Source organism: Hyla sarda, chromosome 11 (genome assembly GCF_029499605.1).
Source record: "Hyla sarda isolate aHylSar1 chromosome 11, aHylSar1.hap1, whole genome shotgun sequence".
In the NCBI taxonomy this organism is placed as follows: domain Eukaryota; kingdom Metazoa; phylum Chordata; class Amphibia; order Anura; family Hylidae; genus Hyla; species Hyla sarda.
This window is the reverse complement of record NC_079199.1, coordinates 21,416,747-21,432,617: the sequence shown is the minus strand read 5'-3', so window position 1 is coordinate 21,432,617 and position 15,871 is coordinate 21,416,747.

Sequence of the window (15,871 nt, the reverse complement as noted above, 5' to 3'; positions counted from 1 at the left end):
TTCAGACTGGGTTAAAATAAATGGCCTGACCAATCCCCTACAATTGCCATGCTGATGCTCATCACTTCCCAATTGGTCAATGCCTTCTGGTCCCATTTTGACACACAGGAAATGCCTACCCAGCCAATCATAGGCTACAATGGTCATTTCCAGTCATTTCCTGTATGTTCAGATGGGAACAGGAAGTGGTCATCAGCTGGGATTGGGTGAAAAAGCATTCTGCTTTTGTATGAACCCTATAAGAGATAGATCTGTACTTGAATCCTGAACCCCTACTACAGTGGAGGGGACCCTGCATATCGTTTTTCCTTAGGACCTGTGGGTCCTTGCTGCAATGCCATGGCATAGTGCTGGTAAAAATGCACAGGATTGAATAGGCTGATATCGTGCTGAGAATTATTTTCATTCTCAGCAATGACATTCATTCATTGCTTCTACCTATAAAAGGCTTGTGAAAGGAGAAAGCATTACTGATGCACTGGCTTTGTGAAATGCGATGTGAGCAGACATCAAGAAACAGTTGTAGCATAGCAAGGAGGGAGTTTCACTAAACACTGGAGTCATGATTTGATTTCAGGGACAGTGTGGCCCCTCTGGAGGAGGCATTCAGACTCACTGATTGCAAGTACACAGCCCATTCTCTCTCCTCCTCCCTTGTGCATAAAATTGAAAAGAAAAAAACTCCACAAAGTGTCGCTATCCCATATAAAAGTAACAATGAATGGTGTGGTGAACACAGCCGTACTTTATTAAAAAGACAAACAGCGAGTGAAATCCATAAGCAAAGGCAAGACACTTTCGGGTATAAGCTTACCCTTTCTCATTTTCAGTTGAAACACCTGCAATTGAGAAAGGGTAAGCTTATTCCCGAAACGCATCTTGCCTTTGCTTATGGATGTCACTCGCTGTTTGTCTTTTTAATAAAGTACGGCTGTGTTCACCACACCAGTCATTGTTACTTTTATATGGGATAGCGCCACTTTTTGGAGTTTTTTCTTTTCAATTTTGTACTACTGGAACTGATGCCTTGGCTCCTGGTCAATCTCCTATGGCCTGCAATCCCCACTATACCCCGGATGCAGGGGTGATATGCCTATTGCCTAAAACCACCAGGTGAGAGTTCATAATCCCGAAGCTCACCAGATTTCCACTGTATTCGCAGGATTACACGAGGTTCTCTCCTCCTTCTTTTTTCTTTTTTTCCTTTCATATACATTGTGCATAGTACTAGCTAAGCCCTGATTCTACTTCCTGTGTTCAGTCCTGGTCTGTCTGTTACTAGAGACAGACTGAGCCTAACAACAGGTACTGAACAGCAGGTTACGGAAAAGTGAGACACCTAGCGGCCAAGTGTTTTGAGTTTAGGATTAATAGTCATTTTTGTCAGTTAAAGTGATTTACAAGTACAATAGGAATCACATATGCTATAAAATAAGGGGAAGGTGTAACCATTTACCAAGCACAAATCTGTGGCTCCTGTTGCACTATGCTATTTCTCTACTGGGCCAGAATTGCCTTTCTGAACTGTTATGTGTTAACCCTGGGACTCGTGTTTGCTTATTTGCCTTGGTTCATCTACAAATTCTGCCCTGCTAACCTTGGGGTAAAACGGCTCTGCTACACCTGACTTTGTATTCAGTTTTGATTTGACTAGTGACTTTCAGGGTTTATTAAAAAAAAAACAAAAAAAAATTTGCAGTACATATCAGTGATTGTTACAATGTTTTTGTTATCCATGAAGGCAAGGTTTTGTATTTATGTATGTATGTATTTATTTCTTTATTTAGTGTGATACATCGTCCTAATGTATTTGTCTCCTTATACAGTTGCTCTCTATATAGTAAATCACAGCTGCAATGTTTCCGAGCCGTATATGAATATCTTTGTTTCATGTACACAAGGCCACGCAACCTCTATTAAGTTGGTCTATTTTGTTTGGTGAATGGTTCACAGCAGATGGATACAGATGCTCCAGTAATGGTCTCTACTTGACCATCACTGATGTCCTGCGGTGAGCACTATGTCCGCGCCATTCTTCGATAGCACCACTTAGAAATAGATTCAGAGAAAGCCTGGGCAATTCAGGCCAGGGAATGAATGATGTGATACCATTAACATGTCAGGTGTCAGGATATGAAAGCAAATGCTTGGTTCTTCAGTGATAGAAAAATGCCGCCTTGGTGATAGCATAGCTGTGAGAAATGTTTTGTTTATTTATTTATTTTATATTTTGTATATTTCGAATTTTTTTCTTTTTTTAAAGATTTGTTTTATTTTAAAGTTTAGAAATGTTTTATATATTTTTAGATTGTTGTTATTATTTTTAGATTAATCTAAATATTTTATTTATTTTAAGCCATTTTATTAATTTATCTTGTAGAATTTGAGGTTTATTTTGAATTATGTATTTTTAGTGTACATTGGTTTTTTAACAATATATAATAATAATAACAATAACAAAATAAGAACAATAAAATAGTAATAATAATACTTATTATTACTTGTATTATTATAACATTATATTTATTTTTCCATCACTTTTGTAATTTCTTTAGTTCATTTTGTTTATTTTATTATTATTATTTCTTTTGTTTTCTTTTTTAAGTATATATTTTTTAATTTACTAATATTGTGTTCCCATGTATCAGTTTCATAAGGATCAGTTTTTTTGTTAAAAGACCACAACTGATACCAAAACTAAGTCTAAAATGCTTTATTGTCATGATGCTTTTTCACTATATTCTACTACAAAAACTTCAGAACCATATTGGAATATGTTGCAGCTGACGTCCTGGATCAATCCAGCATCCCCACTGACACGCTGAATGCCTTGTAGGATCCTATGGAGCAGTGTTTCCCAACCAGAGTGCCTCCAGCTGTTTTGAAACTACAACTCTCAGCATGCCCGGACAGCCTTTGGCTGTCCGTTCATGCTGGAGGTTGTAGTTTTACAACAGCTGGAGGCACCCTGGTTGGGAAACACTGACATGAAAAAAATGACAGAAACTGAGTTGAATCAACAGATAAGTTTCAATAGGACCTAAGCTTATTTATTAATGTATTATATTTATTTAGTTAGTAATTTTGCATCATTTTATTCTTTTTTTTCCCGTATAATGCTTGGTTTAACCTATTGAGCCATAAAAAGCTGAAAAAATGGACCAAGAGTTAGAAATGGTTGAATAAACTGTTTGTTAACAGAAAAACGATTGCAATAAGGTGTGAACATGGCCTTATTTTGCATTATGCAATATTACTTATTTCTTATGTAATATCTTATTTGCTTAGACTATTTTGACTTTTATGAGAGTTTTGCCCTCACACATATGGGTTAGCCTATTAAGCCTTTAAAACAATTCTTTGCACTTAATTTATTTTGAGCCTGCATTAATCATTTTATGTCTATTGGACCATGTATACAGCTCATACTAGTGTCACCCTTTAAAGGGGTACTCCAGTGGAAAACTTTTTTTTTTTTAATCAACTGGTGCCAGAAAGTTAAACAGATTTGTAAATGACTTCTATTAAAAAATCTTAATCCTTCCAGCACTTATTAGCTGCTGAATACAACAAAGGAAATTATTTTCTTTTTGGAACACAGAGCTCTCTGCTGACATCATGACCACAGTGCTCTCTGCAGACATCTCTGTCCATTTTAAGAACTGTCCAGATTAGGAGAAAATCCCCATAGAAAACATATACTGCTCTGGACAGTTCCTAAAATGGACACAGATGTCAGCAGAGAGCAATGTGCTCGTGATGTCAGCAGAGAGCTCTGTGTTCCAAAAAGAGAATAATTTTCTCTGTAGTATTCAGCAACTAATAAGTACTGGAAGGATTACGATTTTCTAATAGAAGTCATTTACAAATCTGTTTAACTTTCTGGCACCAGAAAAAGAAAAAGATTTTCCACCAGAGTACCCCTTTAACATAGAGTAAAATAGGCATATTCATGTAAGCTAGCCTAGAGGAGCCACGTGGCACAACTCCTTTATAGCAATGGAATTGCTGTGTTGTTCCATACTTTAATACATACATTTAGGTGCACTACTGTGGTAGATGTAGACAGTAACATATGACTAACCCTCAAACTGATGTTAAAATTGAGACATTAGCCAGTATATCCTTATATGAAGGACATACCTGAGCCCGCACACCAACGCCAAGGAAGCATGGGACCTAACACTAAACCTACCTGTGCAGTATGGGCAATACCAGGGGCAAGTGGGCAATTACAGCGGCAATAGCAACGCCATCTGACTGTTGCTGACCACCAATATAAATTCATTTACTGGGAGACAAATTGAAGAAAAGTGCAGCCATAGGTATATCTGCATTCCATTTGTTGTCACCAGTGCTGTTACAGTAGTAGTCTGGGGGTTCCAAGTTGGTGACAGTTACATGTATGTACCTGGTGACCTAATAAAGACTTGAAGATTTAGCACTACCAGATGCTGTTGGACCTTATCTTTGAATTATATGCCGTGTCAATTGAGGGGATTGTTGGCCCACTGCGATACATTGCCTACTCTGGTGCTGTAGCACCCCTTCATCTTTCTGCTGTGAAGCCGAGCCTTTAAATTGTGTTGGATTCTTGATATAAAGAACATTGATATAAGTCTTTTACACGAGTGCCGACACTTATGATCGCCAAGCAGGAGTTCGAGATCCTTCAGAAAAGCTTCAGAAAAGTCAACAGATTAACAGGAAAAAAAAAAGAGAAGGAAAAGAAATTACTTCCAAAATGGTACGACTTTTTTTTTTTCCATCTAAGCGAGGGCATTTCCAGTGCTAAAACAGAATGTTAATTGAAATCAAACTGTGCCAACAGGAACATTGGAAAGAGACCAGTCAGGATTAGACTAATTAAGATATCCATAAAGAAGAAATAATTAAACAGGTTGAATTGCCTTAAAGAGGAATTCACCAACAAACAGAAACAAAATAAATGATTGAGCCGCCGCGCAAGAGCCTCAATGGACCTGATCCCCAGAACTTCTCTCTGAAGGACGACAACGAAGATAAAGAAGAAGAGGAAGACTTTCAAAGGCATCCAAAAGTGTCTGGATTATCCTTGTTGGGCGCAAATTGGAACCAGATTGCAACATATCTGAACATCCCAAAGTAAACAATCCATCATATGGCCTCCCAGATGAGTTCCCCTCTATGTGGTTTACCTTGAACTGCCAACCAATAGAACGAAACACAAGTATTATAGGACACTAAGCTGCAATGTCTTATAGTCCTAAGATGTTATTGTTGCTTAAAGTCCTTACTTGAGTTTTCAAGATTAGAAAAGGGTTGGACTTTTTCCCAAAGACACGTCAACGCTTGTCTATGGACTGTGTCTTGTATTGCAGCTCAAGCCTCTACATTTGATGGTGCAATGCAAGATACTATATATAGGCATACTCCTTTAATCAAACCTAACCATTAAATGCCTTAAAATGTTGGAAGTTTATATATCTGACATTTTTAATACAATGAAAATCATATGATTAAGTGGGATTGTCCCATTAGGTCAACTTGTTCATATGTCAAGGGGGAAAAATTAGCACATTGCCAATAAAAAAGGGGTTGGCACCTTGGGATTTCCTATACAAGTCAGTGGAGAGCCACCATGTAATGCTCTATTTGCCCTGTAGAGGCCATTTTAGGGCAAATTATCAGCAGATTGGAACTACCCTGAACTTCCAATTTAGGGGTCATTTTTGTTTAACCAATGTATGAAGTATGACCTCAAAAATCTCCCTCTCAAAGTAAAAGTCCACAAAAAAACTCAGCTTTAAGAGCAATCGTACTGCAATAACTTTTCCCTTTTTGCCCTCTATGCACCAGATTAGAGTGCATGAAACATGTCTCCTTGCACTAAAGGAGGAATTTACTAAGATCAGTGTTTCACATGCTGGTCTGCAGTAAACCCCCATCTGTATAGGATTGCACTGGATTTATCAAGAGGTGCATGTGAGGCTTCATTGTGCATTGAAGGCATAAAAAGTTCAGCACTGGCCTCCCCACTTGATATGGTTAGGCCTATCTACATGGCAAGTACAATGGAGATAAGTAAAAAGTCCAAGAATTTTTGACGAACCATTTGGTTTGCACAATCTTTCCTGAACCTTTGCCAATCTGTGCCAGGTGCACTTTAACTCCCCCTCTCCCCCCCTAAGTGTGCCAATCAAGGGTACCTATGCACAGCACCATATTCCCCTCTAGAAGCAATGCTTCTAGGCAGGGGTGTAAATAAAGGCTCATTTCCCCCTGTGCAAAGTCCAGCTTAGACCCCCCTAAAAAGGTCTGTTGGTCAATAAGCATAAAGGCATTAATGTCAGCATCCCTGTGAGCTAGGTCAGAAAAAGGGTTTATTTTAATATTCCTGGGAAGTGAAGGGGTCAATCTTAGTATATTTGGTGGTCTATAGGATAATGTAAGGATCCCTGGTGGTGGATAGTGAAAAAGAAACAAAAAAGCAGTCCTTGTGCAGGACCCGAGGTCACATATATAAGATGATAATAATAATCGATTATGCTAACCTTGTGTGGTTGTAGAAAAGTTAAGGCACAACACTTATGAAGGCATATAGATGTTCCGGTTGCTGCAGGCTTCCCACGCCGATTGGCGTGTAACAATAGACAGGAGGAATTCCCAGAAGGTGCGGAAGCTCTCCCCGCGCTAGCAGGTAGTCAGTGACAAAGTCCACAGTAGGATTTAGGCAAAAGGTAATTCAACAATGTTTATTGTACGCAACGCGTTTCTGGGCTGGCTCAGCCCTTTCTTCAGGCGTAATAAAACAGGTTACACAGGGAAATAAATAGGAACCTATTTATTTCCCTGTGTAACCTGTTTTATTACGACTGAAGAAAGGGCTGACCAAGCCCAGAAACGCGTTGTGTACAATAAACATTGTTGAATTACCTTGTGCCTAAATCCTACTGTGGACTTTGCCGCTGACTACCGGCTAGCGCGGGGAGAGCTTTCGCACCTTCTGTGAATTCCTACTGTCTGGTGGTGGATAGTGGAAGGGTTTATCCTTTATACCTGGGGTCCAGAGTTTACTCCCATACACAGGCTCTAGTATTGATCTGGCTGTAACTTTTTGTTTTCACCACATAATGATAACAGTGGTAAGTGCAGGGAGGGGATAGAGAGGACTGTGCAGTTGTAACTGTATGGCCACACAGATCTCTCTATGATCATAGAGATGAGTGCAGAGGGGGGGGGGGGGGGGGATAGAGAGGACTGTGCAGTTGTAACTGTAAGGCCACACTGTCCTCTTTATGATCATAACATACTCTTTTGATCATAGAGATGAGTGCAGGGAGAGGATAGAGAGGACTGTGCAGCTGTAACTGTTAGGCCACACTGTCCTCTTTATGATCATAACATACTCTTTTGATCATAGAGACGAGTGCAGGGAAGAGACGGCGAAGACTGAGCATCTGTAAACCTAGGTCCACCTAGAAGAGGAAAAAAGAGAGACATTGAGGTGTTTTCTCTGCATTGTTATAAAAAGAACCCTATTGCCTCATATCCCCAAATATTTAGTGAAAACTACAGCAAAACATGATACAAAAAAAAAATCAGTAATTATATTATTTTTCTGTTAAATTAAAAGCTTTTACGATTCTAAATTAACCCGTTTAATAAAGGAAATGATTAAATCAATACCTATTGCCCAATAACACTTTAATCAATAGGTGTAATAGAAGTAATTAGTATAAGACGAGCAGCGCCTTCTCCGTAAATTAAAAATATATATTTTTGATAGGTAATTAACCATCAGGTTAAATTGCGCTGTGACGTTTAATACACAGATACACTTCAAGGATGATTATTATGAAGCTGTAAGACGATTAACTATTGCCGCCGTGTATATTCAATAATTTTTTTTTTAAGCGTTAAACACGGCATTGTTCACTCCCACACTCGCTTTAAACAAAACTAGACATTTCTATTCCAAGTAATTACAACCTTTCCTATATAATTGAGCCGCCATGAAGAGATGAGCCATTATAATAAATAATTAGCACATGTCATTCACAATATCGGAGGGATTTCACGCAACATTGAGCAAGAACTACACAAGGACATGTGACCAATATTTCTTGGAATTATACTTCAAGAAAATTATGAGTTGGCACCAGGTGGAAATATATTGTTTAACCAATCACGGAGTAAACATTGGGGGAAGAACATGAAGAGCGCACGTTGTTTGAGGTCGTGTTCACCGGTCCAGTCACTTAATAATTAGTGTTGCTCGCGAATATTCGCAATTCGAATATTATTCGCGAATATCGCATATTCGCGAATTCGCGAATTTCGCAAATTTTGCGCTATATATTCGTAATTACGAATATTCGTTTTTTTTTTTTTTTTTTTTTCTTCACAGTACACATCACAGTGATCACCCCTCTCTGCTTCCAGCTTGTGTGGTGTAAAGAAGGCTGTAATACTACTGTGTAAGACTGGCATGCGAAAATTCGCATATGCGAAAATTAGTGTATGCTACTTTTCGCATATGCGAATTTTCGGTTGTGCTAACTTTGCATTTGCTAATATTCACATAAGCTAATTTTCGCATACGCGAATATCCGCATATGCGAAAATAGAACGAGAATATAACGAATATGCGAATATTCGCGAATATATTACGAATATTCGTCCATATATTCGCGAATATTCGCGAATTCGAATATGGCCTATGCCGCTCAACACTATTAATAATGTGAGTTTAGTGGAGTTTAATGCGGTTTAGAACCACACACTAAGGTTGCATAGAATTTCTAATTTGTACAGGGCCGTACTGTACATCCTGTCTCCTCCAGAAGCACACACAGAACAGAATATTGTTTTTTGGCCAATTAGTCCATATGGATCCCAAAGAAAAAATATTCAGTGGCACAATCTACTGGATGTCATATTACGGAGATATTCTCTGCTAGGATGCGGCATATGGTAGCATATGGTGAATAGAATCCATGTGAAACCACAATGGGGGAGATCAAAACCTGTTCTGAGGAAAAGTTGCTGAGTTGCCCATAGCAACCAATCAGATCGCTTCTTTTATTTTTTAAAAAGGCCTCTGAAAAATGAAAGAAGCGATCTGATTGGTTGCTATGGGCAACTCAGAAACTTTTCCTCTGGACAGGTTTTGATAAATCTCCCCCTAATGACTCTATGGGGGTCTTTGTACTTTTTTTTTTGGCACATTTTGCACCATTTTTGTATTTATGTCTTTGACACATTCATCGAGCATTTGCGTACATTTTTTGTGACTTTTCAGCTTTTACATACTTTTTAGAGGGGCTTGGTTTAGGTGTTGTGGCTTTTAAGACTCATTTATCATATGCACCTTTTTAAAAAGTTGCTTAAAAGTTTATGCAACTTCACTCAATTGGGGGAGAGTAATATCCACACGCCTTAAAAATACATAGAAAAATTTTTGCACACTTAAAATTGGATTTAAGGGGTACTCCACTGCCTCAGCGTTCCGACGCCGGGTGCGGGCTTCGGGGGGGGGGGGGGGCTTCAGGAGGGGAATGGGTTGTGACGCTGGGGCAGAGGAGCAATTACTTTAATTTAAAAAATCTTAATTCTTCCTAGACTCATCAGCTGCTGTATACTTGGGAGGAAGTTGTGTAGTTCTTTCCAGTCTGACCACAGTGCTCTTTGCTGACACCTCTGTCCATGTCAGGAACTGTTCAGAGTAGGAGCAAATCCCCAAAGCAAACCTCTCCTGCTCTGGACAGTTCCTAACAAATCTGTTTAACTTTCTGGCACCAGTTGATAAAAAAAAAATGTTTTCCACCTGAGTACCCCTTTAATATACGGAGTGCACTGATATTGTGGAAAGCATCGGTTTATCCTCATTTACACTGATGTAGCAGAGCTGCGATCACCAGTTCACATACTGAGCCTCGTTTACTAAGAGTGTAGGGTTTTTACTAGTATGCAATGTTGTTTCAGACTTGCTTTTTCTAGGTGGAAATTTCCAGCCATTTATTCCCAGGATTTTCTGTGAATTCAATAGAAAATAGGTCGGGTTGGGAAACCACACCCCTTTTGCGTCAGACCACGCCCCCTTTTTTGGGCTTTTCACAATGCAATATCGGGTTAGTTGGATTTTCCTGGTGCACACTTTCGCACACTGAGACACGTCTCAGACACTGTGCACCAAAATAACTTGAAAAAACCCGACAAAAACTATTTTTTAGCTTAGTAAATGAGGGCCACTATACCATGATAAGCAGCAGTTTACCTTTACCTTCAGTTGGAGGTTAAAACCACATCATGATATGACAGAAAGTAAGTTCTGCTCTGTAATAAATCTTGTGTGGATGGATGACTGTAATCCCATGACATCGCTGCACTGCTGTCCTGAAAGAGTCTGTGCTGCTGGGCTGCACCTGTACATGCACACATTCAGCACATGACTGCTCTTTCCCTGTTATGTATAGTGTTGTCATCTCACTATTCCATTTCTAGAGAGGTCACTGCCACCCACAAGAGCAGCAAACTCCACTCCTGAAATCATCTGTGCTGCTGTGGGGCACAACTTCTTTCAGTCTGTAATCTCCATTTCTATGCTCACACCATAACGCTGTCCTAGTCATTCATCTTGAATGATTTGAAGTAGGGATGTCCCGATACCATTTTTTTTAAGACCGAGTACAAGTACCGGTACTTTAATTCTAGTAGTCGCCGATACCAAATACGAGTACTTATATTTTAAAGGGAATCTGACACTTGGGTGACCCGGTCTCCTGCGCTGTTTACCGTATGATATGTGGTTCCTTGTTGTGTACAATGGAGGCGGCTGCTGTAGTATGAGCCAAGATTTCTCTCTTCTCCATTGGACAGAACAGGAAATTTGCATTGGCGGTGAGACTGATGACCACATGGTGAGCAGCAGTAGAAACCGGGTCACCTGCATCTACCTTTAAATTCAAGTTAGTGCAGGTGACTCTGTAGTAAGATTGTCTTTAATAGTAGGTAGTAGCCCCTTGCAGACATTAGCAGCAGCCCCCCTGGCAGTCATTAATAGCAGCCCCCCTTGTAGACAGCAGCCCCCCTGTAGACATAAGTAGCAGCCCCCCTGTAGACCACAGCCCTCTTTAGACAGCGGGCCCCCATATAAAAAGCAGCAGCCCCCCCTTTAGACAGCAGCAGGGCCCCCCCTTTAGACAGCAGCAGGCCCCCCCTTTAGACAGCAGTAGGGCCCCCGTTTAGACAGCAGCAGGGCCCCCGTTTAGACAGCAGGGCCCCCCTTTAGGCAGCAGCAGGGCCCCCCCTTTAGACAGCAGCAGGGCTCCCCCTTTAGACAGCAGCTGGGCCCCCCTTTAGACAGCAGCCCCCTGTAGACATAAGTAGCAGCCCCCCTGTAGACCACAGCCCCCCTTTAGACAGTGGACCCCCATTTAAACAGCAGCAGCCCCCCCTTAGACAGCAGCAGGGCCCCCCTTTAGACAGCAGCAGGGCCCCACCCCCTTTAGACAACAGCAGCCCCTCCCCCTTTAGACAGCAGCAGGGCCCCCTTTTAGACAGCAGCAGGGCCCCCGTTTAGACAGCAGCAGGGCCCCCGTTTAGACAGCAGCAGGGCCTCCCCCTTTAGACAGCAGCAGGGCCCCCTTTTAGACAGCAGCAGGGCCCCCATTTAGACAGAAACATGGCCCCCGTTTAGACAGCAGCAGGGCCTTCCCCTTTAGACAGCAGCAGGCCCCCCTTTAGACAGCAGCAGGGCCCCCCATTAGACAGCAGCAGGGCCCCCCTATAAGACAGCAGCAGGGCCCCCCCTTTAGACAGCAGCAGGCCCCCCCTTTAGACAGCAGCAGGCCCCCCCCTATTAGACAGCAGCAGGGCCCCTGTTTAGACAGCAGCAGGGCCCCCCTTTAGACAGCACCAGGCCCCCCCCTATTAGACAGTAGCAGCACCCCCCTTTAGACAGCAGCAGGGCCCCCCTTTAAACAGCATTAGGGCCCCCCCTTTAGACAGCATTAGGCCCCCCCCTTTAGACAGCATCAGGGCCACCCCCTTTAGACAGCAGCAGGCCCCCCCTTTAGACAGCAGCAGCCCCCCCTTTAGACAGCAGCAGGCCCCCCCTTTAGACAGCAGCAGGGCCCACCCTTTATACAGCAGCAGGGCCCCCCATTTAGACAGCAGCAGGGACCCCCGTTTAGACAGCAGCAGCCCCCCCCCCCCCCCCACTTAGACAGCAGCAGCCCCCTCCTTTCAGGCAGCTCACCTCCTCTGTCGGGTGCTGGTGCTGCCACTCTGCTGCCCCGTTCTCCCTTGCTCCGGTCCGCATCGTGTCGTCCTATGGAGGATCATGTGACATACACGTCACTCTGCTTCCTGCGTAGCGTTACGCTGGGCACAGGGGAGGAGGCGGAGTGATGTGTGTGTCACATGCTTCTCCATGGAACACTATGATGCGGACCAGAGGATGGGAGAACGGGGCAGCAGAGCGGCACCAGGTATCGGGCATGGTATCGGGGACATTAAATGAGTCCCCGATACCATGCAAATGGCTAGTAACGGCCCCGATACCGATACCAGTATTGGTATCGGGACATCCCTAATTTAAAGGATAAGTATCATGAAGAAAAACGTATCCCCTATCCTTCGGATAAGTTTTAGATTGCGGGAGGTCCGAGCACTGGGGCCCCCTGAATCTCTTGTTTGGAGCCCCAGGTCTCCAGCACAGGAGCGCGTCACGACCCCCCACCCGAAGCGGAGACTGCCACTCCCCCTTCATTAAATTCTATGGTAGAGCCATTCGGCAATCTTTGGCTCTTCCATATAACTATATAGAGGGGGGTGGCAGCCTCCACTTTGGGCGGGGGTCGTGATGCGCTCCTGTGCTGGAGAGCCTGGGCTCTAAACAGGAGGGGGGGGTTGGCCTCAGCGCTCGGGATAAGTTTTTCTTCATGATACTTATCCTTTAAATCACATAGGTGGAGACAGGTCACTGCCTGTCACAAGATTGGCACACTCATCTCCTTAAGTACTCTGTGCTGCAGCAGGACCCTACTCCTTCCACTATCAGTCTGTGACCACCCACTTGTCTCCATTCATTCCTATCATCATTCCCTTAGGTGCTGGGAATATTTCTAATAATGAATAATTGTGTACGTTGTCAACAAACGTGACTACAGCCCCCACATGAGCTGTCTGACATCCCTTTAAGCGGAGTTCTCCTTTAAGTGTTTTCGTTGCGATTATTGAGTTGTGGTTTAGTGTTTTTCCCCCCAGCTGGAAAGGATAATAGATGCCTGTCCTCCCTTCTCTCTCTGATATATTCTTTTTCTTTAGTAGCTTTTCAAACTCACAGGAGGGAACACATATATTTGATTTCTTGCTTTCAAACAAAACATCATCAAAATACGGAGACATCGGAAAAGATTGTAGATTTTTTTTCTTTCTTTTAGCCAACTTTGCAGCAGTCTCATTCTTACAAAAAGCTGAAAATGAAGGTGGTAAGTATAACGCATTCTACAGGAGAGAGTACATGCACATGTGGGAACATGCATGATCAGATCCCATTGCAACCTAATCATAGGAGAATGATTGGAGATTGTGTATGTGAAGGTCTTACTTAAAGCTCTTGGGGTGCCAATTCGAATTTGCCACCTACCATCTGTCATTTACTCCATGAGGTTTTCTTATGTGCCAAAAGGACCATTGGGTAGAACGGTCTGGATGCAGCTGCTTCTTTCGTACTCACTACAGCTACACCCTATGATTGAATGTCAGTGGTTACCTTGCTCTGGTCTTCAGTAGTGGTCTTCAAACTGCAGTCTTCCAGATGTTGCAATATTACAACTTCCAGCAAGTCCGGACAGCCATCGGCATCGGCATGTTGGGAGTTGTAGTGTTGCAACATTTTGAGGTCCACAGTAGAGCCCTGTGTAAGGATTGGGATCCCATGTGCGTGGGCGGCAATGAGGTTGTTATAGGTGGAAGCGGATGGTCACAAAAGATACAGCAGGTCCCCCAAAATCCTGCAAAGTCCTGCAAACCTCTGAAATGCCACAGGGGCTGTTGAAATTGAACAATGGGGTGAAGAAATGGCAGTGGAGCCTTTTACTTCACTTCCTTAGTCACACCAGGTTTTAAGACAAGCTCAGATCAGCACAGGTGCTGAATTCAGTTGGTTACTGGAATTAAAACTGCTGTCAGAGCATACTGGGAGTTATAGTTTTGCAACATCATGAGGTCCACAGTTTGAATACCACTGGGCTACAGTATACAAATCCAATGTATGGCTCACCAGCTGAAAAACAACAACAATTCCTAGCATGCAGCCATCAAAGCATGCTGGAGGGTATAGATTTGCATAGGCTGAAGACCATAGGTCTAGGGAGGAAAGGGTCATGAGTCTCTGGGTGGTATATGGATAAAACACATGTGAGACAATAACAGGAATGTTAGTCGGAAATTGTTACATTTCCCCAAGGTACCCGGAATATGTAGCAACCAAATTTCAGGAGGTGCATATCTAATCCAGGAAAAGCTGGTTGAGTTATTGGAAATCCATGAAAGAGTTAAATGTTTAGCAAAACATAGCTTATTAGGGACATCCTATTTTTGGGCCAGGATTTTGATGAAATAAAAGTCATGGTTTGACAGTGGGGCCTTTCATTTCACTTCCTGAGCAATGTCAGGTTTTCAGACAAGCCCAGATCAACACAGGCGCTGAAATCAGCTGGTTACTGGAAGTTTAAAAGAGCTGAAAGATAATCTACTAAAGAGGTTGAGAGGAACCTGACTCTGTTTTGTCGAGTGGCTGGTTGTAAGCCATGTGTATAGTAAGGGCCACTTAGAGTGTTTAGTTAGTGCTGGACAGGCAGGTTTTGTTTATAAATATATAAATATAATATACCTTAGCTAACTATTGGCGGTATAAATTTTGCCTTTGGATTTGGCCTTGGTCCCTGAGAGGAGGCCAATACTTTCTGGTGATGACAGGCACGATGATGAGTCTGTGACCATTTTTAGACGTGTCCTGGGTCCTTGAGGTTGCAGCGGTAAGAGAAATGTCCTTCTGATGAGAAACATTTACTTTCATAGTTTTGTCATTTTTTTTGTCATTGCAGTTTTAATGAGAAACTTGGTTAAGTGCTGTAATTATGAGATCATGTAATTAAGAAGAATCAGCTCATTTACAATTCTGCTGCAAGAAAATTAATTTATTTATTTACATTTTAAATTATTTCGATTAACTTTCTATATTTCACTTTACTTAAATAGGCACTCTCATTAAAACTAATTTCTGCTGCTGCACTCCTTTTGGTAAATATAAAATCTTTGTAATGTACTTTGTTTAAAAAAAAATGAAGTTTTATGTTTTATTTGTGTTTAAAAAAAGTTGTCACTAGGTGTCTCCCTACTTGTCAAGAGCACATTTCCTCCATCTTTTGAACAGACTTTGGACTCTTGCTGGCCTGGCAGAAGTCCAAACACAGGAAATGCAGTCTGCAGTGCTGAGGGGAGGGGTCCAGCCTTATCCAATCATAGCTCATCTCACACTTAGATGCCGTTTGCTATTGGTTGCAGAGTAAGGGAGGAAGTTCTCCCATGTATGGCTTCAGATGATGTCATGCCTGCTGGGTAATGCCCTTTCCTAGTCTGTGAACCTAAACCCAGGGCTGAGCAGAAAATACAAAGTAAATAGAAAATAATAATAAAAACAAAGGCAGGGGGTGGTTTATCATAATGGGGCAGTGAACTGGGAGAATTATAAAATTTACAGGTACTCTTTAACTTCTTCCATGTAACCATCTAACCCTTTATTTCCCTTACGATGTTTCACTGATAAATTAATAGCCATTTGTATCTATCTATCTATCTATCCATTTTATTATATCTATCC